The sequence below is a fragment of the Zea mays genome, chromosome 7, assembly GCF_902167145.1.
Source record: "Zea mays cultivar B73 chromosome 7, Zm-B73-REFERENCE-NAM-5.0, whole genome shotgun sequence".
Taxonomy (NCBI): domain Eukaryota; kingdom Viridiplantae; phylum Streptophyta; class Magnoliopsida; order Poales; family Poaceae; genus Zea; species Zea mays.
In genome coordinates this window covers 115114906-115121113 of record NC_050102.1, presented here as the reverse complement: position 1 = coordinate 115121113, position 6208 = coordinate 115114906, and positions in this window count along the sequence as shown.

Below are 6208 nucleotides of genomic sequence, written 5' to 3'. Positions count from 1 at the left end.
CCAACAGTCAGCTAAGCAAGACCCAGTTTCATGGCAGGGCACGAGTGAACCATGTCGACGCCCAAGAAGCTCAGCAAGCCCTGGGAGTAGTGCTCGGTGAGTTCCTAGTTGAATTTACCCCCGCTGCTGTACTTTTTGATTCAGGAGCATCCCATTCATTCATAGCCACTAGTTTTGTGGAAAATCATGGCATTCCCACTGCATCTCTAGAAATTCCTTTGGTCACCCGAACCCCAGGGTTAGACCTTCTATGCCGCCTCAAATGCTCCCAAGTCAGGATTATTTTAAGTGGGGTAGTATTCTTGGCAGACTTAGCCGTACTGCCATCCCACGGAATTGATCTGATCTTAGGAATGGATTGGTTAACCAAGCATAATGGCGTCATAAGTTGCACAGATAAGACCATTCTTCTCACTAACCACTATGGAAAGTCAGTTTCGTGTAAGGCTCAGCCACCTGCCCAAGATCCAATGGTGTTTAGCATAGCAGCAGAAAGCATATCTATGGTAGAAGAATTCATGGATGTATTCCTAGAAGATTTGCCAGGAATGCCGCCAAAAAGGGAGGTAGAATTCTACATTGATCTAATTCCCGGCACCGCACCAATCGCAAAAAGACCATACCACATGGCTCCCACAGAATTGGCAGAACTAAAGCTCTAGATCGTAGAACTTCAACAGAAAGGGTACATTCGTCCCAGTTCATCTCCTTGGGGAGCACCAGTCTTGTTCGTCACCAAGAAGGATGGAAGCATGAGGATGTGCATTGACTACCGATCCTTAAATGAAGTTACAATAAAAAACAAGTATCCACTATCTCAGATTGATGACCTCTTCGACCAGCTTCAAGGGGCCAAGTATTTCTCCAAGATAGATCTAAGGTCAGGATATCACCAGCTGAGAATCAAGGAAGCAGACGTTCAGAAGACGGCATTTGTCACCCGGTACGGACAGTATGAGTTCACAGTAATGCCCTTTCGACTAACCAATGCACCTACCCTTTTCATGAATCTTATGAATAAGGTATTTAGGAAGCGTTGGATAAGTTTGTCGTAGTATTCATTGATGACATCCTTATCTACTCCAAGAGTCGCGAGGATCATGAGCATCACCTCTGGATTGTCCTTGAAAGACTCAGAGCACATCAACTCTATGCTAAGCTTAGCAAATGTGAATTCTGGTTAGAAAAGATAGCCTTCCTCAGGCATATCTTAACAGTAGAAGGGATAGAAGTGGACCCATCCAAGGTAGAAGAAGTGTCCAAATGGAAACAACCATCCAACGTTAGTGAAGTTCGAAGCTTCTTGGGAATGGCGGGATATTACCATCGTTTTATCAAACGATTCTCCAGCATAGCAAGACCCATGACCGAGCTCCTCAAGAAAGACAATAGATTCGTGTGGACCCCAAAGTGTGAAGAAAGTTTCCAAATCATAAAGAAGAAACTCACGACCGCACCAGTGTTGACACTACCAGACATACACCATAGTTTCGTCATCTTCTGTGATGCTTCAAGGCAAGGTTTGGGATGTGTGCTTATGCAAAATGAGAAAGTCATCGCCTACGCATCACGCCTACTCAAGCCTCATGAGCAGAATTATCCAACACATGATTTGGAATTAGCAGCCATAGTGCATGCCCTAAAGATATGGAGACACTACCTGATTGGAAACAAATGTCATATTTTCACAGATCACAAGAGCCTAAAGTACATTTTCACCCAACCAGATCTCAATCTCCATCAGCGAAGATGCCTAGAATTGATTAAGGATTATGACATTGAGATCCACTACCACCCCGGAAAGGCCAATGTAGTAGCAGACGCCCTCAGCCGGAAACCTTTCGGGGAGAAAGCAACCAACTTTTTAGAAGACTGGAAGAGAGAATCAGCTCAGCTGAATGCTTGTTTAGGAGACAGTGGTAGCATAGAAGTTAAACCGATGCTAGAAGATCTCATACTCAAAGCTCAGCGCTTGGATACCGAGACGACAAGACTTGCAGAAAAAGCTCGTAAGGAACAACTTCCGGACCTCAGGACAGATGAAGAAGGGGCCTTTGGTTTAGGGACCGTCTGTGTGTGCCAAAGGGAGAGGCACGAGGAATCCTGCTCGACGAGGCCCACAACTCAGCCTGCTCTATCTACCCAGGGATCACCAAGGTGTACCTAGACCTCAAGACCAGATACTGGTGGAGAGGAATGAAAAGGAGATAGCTCAGTATGTGGCCCAGTGTGACACTTGCCAGCGAACTAAGGCAGAGCATCAGAGGCCTGCAGGTCTACTACAACCCCTCCCAGTGCCCAAATGGAAGTGGGAAGAAATAGGCATGGATTTCGTAATTGGACTGCCTCAGACCCAAAAAGGGAACGATTCTATCTAGGTTATAATCTACCGTCTTACCAAAGTAGCTCACTTCATTCCAGTAAAAACTACCTTCAGAGGAGCCACCCTTGCCCGGATATATCTCAAATAAATAGTCAGACTCCTTGGCATTCCATGAAAGATAGTGTCAGACAGGGGAACACAGTTCACCTCAAAATTCTGGATGAGTCTTCAGCAAGCTATGGGCACCAAGCTAGACTTCAGCACCGCCTATCACCCCTAGTCAGATGGACAAACAGAAAGGGTCAACAAAGTCCTCGAGGATTTGTTGAGGGCTTGTGTGTTGACCTTCGACAGGAACTGGGAGTCCAGTTTGCCGTATGCAGAGTTTTCTTATAACAACAGCTACCAGGCCAGTACCAAGATGTCACCTTTTGAAGCCTTGTATGGAAGGAAGTGCCAGACCCCTCTGATGTGGTCCAACGTAGGGGAAAAGACACTGGAGGGGCCTGCTTTCATTAAGGAGGCCGAAGTGAAAGTTGCCCTGATCCGCAAAAGACTACTCGAAGCTCAGAGTCGGCAGAAGAGTTACGCAGACAACAGAAGAAGAGAACTCAGTTTCGAGGAAGGAGATTTTGTCTACCTCAAGGTCTCCTCGATGCGTGGGGTCAAAAGATTCCAAGTTAAAGGGAAGCTAGCTCCGCGATTCGTTGGCCCCTATCCTATCATCAGCACAAGGATCTGCAGTACCGAGAAAAGCCAGTGAAGATTCTCGATTCAGCCATCCGAAAAACCTGAAACTCAGAAGTAAGGCTATGTAAAGTTCAGTGGAGCAGAGAAGGAGAAGAGGAGGCTACCTGGGAGAGTGGGGACTCTTTGAGGAGGGAATACCCTTACCTTTTCTCAAACCTAGCCTGAATCTCGAGGGCGATATTCTTTTAAGTGGGGTAGGTTTGTAACATCCCAATTTTGATTTCCGTGGTTAGAACCCTAAACTCCTAACCCCCCTTAATTATCTCCTAAGACCCCCATGAAACATTTCATTCATCATATGCATACACCATGACTTCTTGTAGCACTTCACTTAGAGTATTTTGTTTTTGGCACCTAAGAAATTAGGAGAATTTTTTTAAAGAAAAAGGGATTAAGGAAATAGAATTAGAATTAGAAAAAATAGGAAATCTCTCCCCCTCCCTCGGTTAGGCCAAATCCGGCCCAACCTCCTCCCCCTCTCTCTCGTGCGCTCGCGCTTCTCCCCCGCCCGAGGCCCAGTGCGGCCCATCAGCCGCGCGCGTCGCGCTCGTGCCACACTCCCCTCTCCCTCGCTGTCAGTCCGACCCCACCCGTCAGCCGCGCCCGCCCTTTCCTCCTTGCATCCGCCCTCTCTCTGGCAGGAGGGCCCCGCTCGTCAGCTCTCTCTCTCTCTCGCCCGTGATCGGCTATCGACGTGATCACCACCAGCCACCGCTCCGCCACATCCCCTCGTCATTACTTGCCCACCAGCCAAATTGACGCCTTGCGCCTGTGCCGAGCCATCCTGTCACCACCGTCTACCCCGAGCCATCCCGTCGCCACCACTGTGCGCCATCATCGCCGCCGCGGCAAGCCTCGCCGGTGCTCGCCACCTCTCCTCCCCCTCCCTGGCCGCCTATAAAAGGACCGCCTGAGCTCTAGCTTTCTTCACACTAGCTTTGGCCACCTCTCTTCCCCTTCCCCGAGCTCAATCGAGCCAGCGCACCACCCTCTTTCTCCGCTCCGGTGAGCCCTCCCTCCCTTCTCTGGTAGCCTAGAGTCCAATTGGTTTGGCTCACGAGTTTCACCACTTCACCACGAACACAGCGCACCCTTTCCCTTCACCTATTACACCCATAGGCCTCGCCGGCGACCTCACCGCCGCGGGCGCCCGCCACCTCACCACGGACCGACCATTCCAAGCCCCCATCGGCCAAATTGACCCCTCCACCATGACCCCCACCCCCACCCGTGCTTCACCACATCCCCAGCCGCCCAGAACCGGATCACCGGCGGGGAACCATCGTCAAGCTCTGGCGATCGGTTTTCCTCTCGGCCAAACCCCCCCGTCACACCTCCCCTAATGTCGTTCCCCCCTCGCTTGTATGTGGGCCCGCGCCCACGGCGCCGTTCCCGCGTCGCTCCCCCTGGGCCCAGTTAGCCAGGAAAATCCTTTTCCTTATCTTTTTCCCATTTTCTTTTCCCATTTTCACATATATGTTTATATATTGATGTTTTATGCACCAAAAATAGTCCAAATATTTTATATGGCACAAAATAATAATATTTAAAACTTGGCACTCTTCACTAAGCCACCATGGTTGATGTAATGTTTATTGCCTGTTTTTGCTAGGCGAAGAGGGATGCGATCCTCGGGAAATCGTAGCTCCGGAAGAAGGACAGGAGCCCGACCTCTCGAAAATAGACCTTTCGTGCCAAGAGAACTTTGACGAAGGCAAGTCCATTCTTCCCTTGATGCATGAATTACCTATTCTTTCTACCACTGCCTAAGCCGGGAATAAGGGTTGGGTCCTTTGCATTGTGAGTAGAGAGATAGCCCACATTAAAAACATCTTTTGAGTACAATTGTGGGTTGAGGAAGAGTGTGGTGTTTCTAAGAAGGAATAATGTTTTCAAAAAGTGTATGATGAAGGGTATTCACCCTTATCACCTTTTGAGTGGGATAATCAGGGACTCCCTGGTTTAGGGGAGGGCCTCAGGTGTTGGCTCAGCCTGGTTATGTGTGAGCAGAAGGATTGTCCCCTCATATAAGGATCGGTTTGTCATCCTTCACTACCTGTACTCATGACAAGTACAACCACTTGAGACTGTATGGGCAGTCACTCAATTCGAACTTGTACGGTCCGAACCCCAGGGTTATGACGGTTGGGGAGCATTGAGAGGATAAGGAGGGGGAATGTTTTGTCTGGTTTGGACATGGCGGTGGCCTGATTCCTTCCGGTATAACCGTTAAGGTAAGGACGTACGAGGAAGGAAAGAGATCCGGATTCGGGTCTCATTGGCCATGAGACCGTAGAGCCGGACTAGTGGGTAAAGTTTACCCCTCTGCGCAGAGTTTGAAACCTATTCAAATAGTCTGTGTCCACTGGTATGGACGAGTCTGGTGTGATATGACAATTAGTGTTTATGATCTCCGTAAACAGGGAAGTGTGTGTGGGTGTTTTTGGAAATGGAAAACAATGCCACGGGAGCAGGAAGCTCAGTGGTGGTTGAGTGTGAAAATGTGCTACTTCTCTCTCTGGGGAAAACCATCAAAGTATCGCCTTTCTCTAAAAAAGAAGAGTGACTTCAACTCCACCATATCAAGCACGTACTGTATAGGTCCTTCTCTCTTTACGGGTGAGATGGGCTTGCGGAATACCTAGTGTATTCACCCAGATTTATTTATGTTTTTCAGCAGCTGATGACTTCTTTTCCGCTATGTTCGACTAGAAGGGGGTTGTGTCTGTACCCAGTCTGCATGTGGCTTGGGCTAGATGATCTTCCACTGTGCTTTGTATTCCTGGCTCGCTAGAGCTTGTATTTTGGTATTGTAATAACTTTTATTCGAATCTCTGTACTATTTGAAGTAAGGAATGTGGTTACTAGCTTCCTAGGACTAGTAATTGTATCACATTTGAGTCCTAAAGGATCGGGATGCTTCAGACACCTAGTGAAGTTCCTCGAGCAGTTTAATTGAGCTCTACCGCCATGAATAGGCCAGACTCCTCGCCGCTGATGAGCACAGCCACCTGCGCATGTGGCCAAGGCGATTCCGACCACCACTAGCGACAAGCAGCACCTCAGTGTGTTCGTCAGGACCTCCCCGACCTTGCCCGACCCTTCACTGGAGTGCACCGCCGCCGGTGAGCCTCG